This window comes from Perissodus microlepis, unplaced genomic scaffold (assembly GCF_051167445.1).
Source record: "Perissodus microlepis isolate ML-2025 ecotype Zambia unplaced genomic scaffold, ASM5116744v1 scaffold_64, whole genome shotgun sequence".
Taxonomy (NCBI): Eukaryota; Metazoa; Chordata; class Actinopteri; order Cichliformes; family Cichlidae; genus Perissodus; species Perissodus microlepis.
This window is the reverse complement of record NW_028182086.1, coordinates 15001-17500: the sequence shown is the minus strand read 5'-3', so window position 1 is coordinate 17500 and position 2500 is coordinate 15001.

Sequence of the window (2500 nt, the reverse complement as noted above, 5' to 3'; positions counted from 1 at the left end):
GGGGGACTAGAGCAGGGGAGGATGTGGGTCCCCGGGGCCTGCTGGAAGTCAAGGGCCATGCTGGATATGTGGTGGAGGGTAACTGCAGGAGAAGGAAAGCTAGTGGGGGATTAGAGCAGAGGAGTATGTGGGTCCCCGGGGCCTGCTGGAGGGCAAGGGCCATGCTGGATATGTGGTGGAGGGTAACTGCAGGAGAAGGAAAGCTAGTGGGGGATTAGAGCAGAGGAGTATGTGGGTCCCCGGGGCCTGCTGGAGGGCAAGGGCCATGCTCGATGTGAGTAGCCGCAATGGCCAGTTCACCAGCAGCACATCTTTTTCGACCGTAAAGGAGAGAGGAGGCCGACTCACTGCCTCGGCCAAATGGAGGGGGAATTTCAGCAGGGCCAGTGCACAAGCATGGATCTTTTTCAGCTGTAATGGAGACAAGAGCAAGGTGTGATGTAGGTCCCTGGGGCCTGCTGGAGGTCCAGGTCCACGCTCGATGTGAGTAGCAGCAGGGCCAGTGCACCAGCAGCACATCTTTTTCGACCGTAAGGGAGTTGTCGTACCATAGGCACGAGGAGTGTGTGGCAAAGTGTGCCATTGCACCAGCAGCACATCTTTTTCGACCGTAAGGGAGACAGGAGGCCGACTCACTGCCTCGGCTAAATGGAGGGGGAATTTCAGCAGGGCCAGTGCACAAGCATGGACCTTTTTCAGCTGTAAGGGAGACAAGAGCAAGGTGTGATGTAGGTCCCTGGGGCCTGCTGGAGGTCCAGGTCCACGCTCGATGTGAGTAGCAGCAGGGCCAGTGCACCAGCAGCACATCTTTTTCGACCGTAAGGGAGTTGTCGTACCATAGGCACGAGGAGTGTGTGGCAAAGTGTGCCATTGCACCAGCAGCACATCTTTTTCGACCGTAAGGGAGACAGGAGGCCGACTCACTGCCTCGGCTAAATGGAGGGGGAATTTCAGCAGGGCCAGTGCACAAGCATGGACCTTTTTCAGCTGTAAGGGAGACAAGAGCAAGGTGTGATGTAGGTCCCTGGGGCCTGCTGGAGGTCCAGGTCCACGCTCGATGTGAGTAGCAGCAGGGCCAGTGCACCAGCAGCACATCTTTTTCGACCGTAAGGGAGTTGTCGTACCATAGGCACGAGGAGTGTGTGGCAAAGTGTGCCATTGCACCAGCAGCACATCTTTTTCGACCGTAAGGGAGACAGGAGGCCGACTCACCCCCTCGGCCAAATGGAGACACAACAGTAGCAGGGCCAGTGGAGCAGCATGCATCTTGTTCCGCCGTAAGGGAGTCAGGGAGTTGTCATGGTGGACCCCGGGGCCCCCTGGAGGTGGGGGAGATCGCAAATTAGCTAGGGAGGAGGGTGCGTACAGCGGAGGTGGCAAAGTGTTTCTGGTCAGTGTACCAGGGGCATGTGGAAAAGCTGTCATACCATATGCACGAGGAGGAGTGTGTGTGGCAAAGTGCTGCTGAGCAGCGTACCAGGGGCACGAAGAAAAGTTGTCGTACCATAGGCACGAGGAGTGTGTGTGTGTGTGTGTGGCAAAGTGTTTCTGCGCGGTGTACCAGGGGCACGAAGAAAAGTTGTCGTACCATAGGCACGAGGAGTGTGTGTGTGTGTGTGTGTGTGTGTGTGGCAAAGTGTTTCTGCGCAGAGTACCAGGGGCACGAAGAAAAGTTGTCGTACCATAGGCACGAGGAGTGTGTGTGTGTGTGTGTGTGTGTGGCAAAGTGTTTCTGCGCAGAGTACCAGGGGCACGAAGAAAAGTTGTCGTACCATAGGCAAGAGGAGTGTGTGTGTGTGGCAAAGTGTTTCTGGTCAGAGTACCAGGGGCACGAAGAAAAGTTGTCGTACCATAGGCACGAGGAGTGTGTGTGTGTGTGTGGCAAAGTGTTTCTGCGCAAAGTACCAGGGGCACGAAGAAAAGTTGTCGTACCATAGGCACGAGGAGTGTGTGTGTGTGTGTGTGTGTGTGTGTGTGTGTGTGTGTGTGTGTGTGGCAAAGTGTTTCTGCGCAGAGTACCAGGGGCACGAAGAAAAGTTGTCGTACCATAGGCAAGAGTGTGTGTGTGTGTGTGTGGCAAAGTGTTTCTGGTCAGAGTACCAGGGGCACGAAGAAAAGTTGTCGTACCATAGGCACGAGGAGTGTGTGTGTGTGTGTGGCAAAGTGTTTCTGCGCAAAGTACCAGGGGCACGAAGAAAAGTTGTCGTACCATAGGCACGAGGAGTGTGTGTGTGTGTGTGTGTGTGGCAAAGTGTTTCTGCGCAGAGTACCAGGGGCACGAAGAAAAGTTGTCGTACCATAGGCACGAGGAGTGTGTGCCTGCGTGCCTGCGTGCCTGCGTGGCTGCGTGCGTGTGGCAGTTCTTCTGCGCAGTGTACCAGGGGCACGTTTTAATTTGCTTTCTGGAGTACCAGGGGCCCGAGGATTTTGCCAGTGGTGTTCTGCTTTGTTAGTGGGAGGGGGCTTAAGTGTGGGTCCCCGGGGCCTGCTGGAGGTCAAG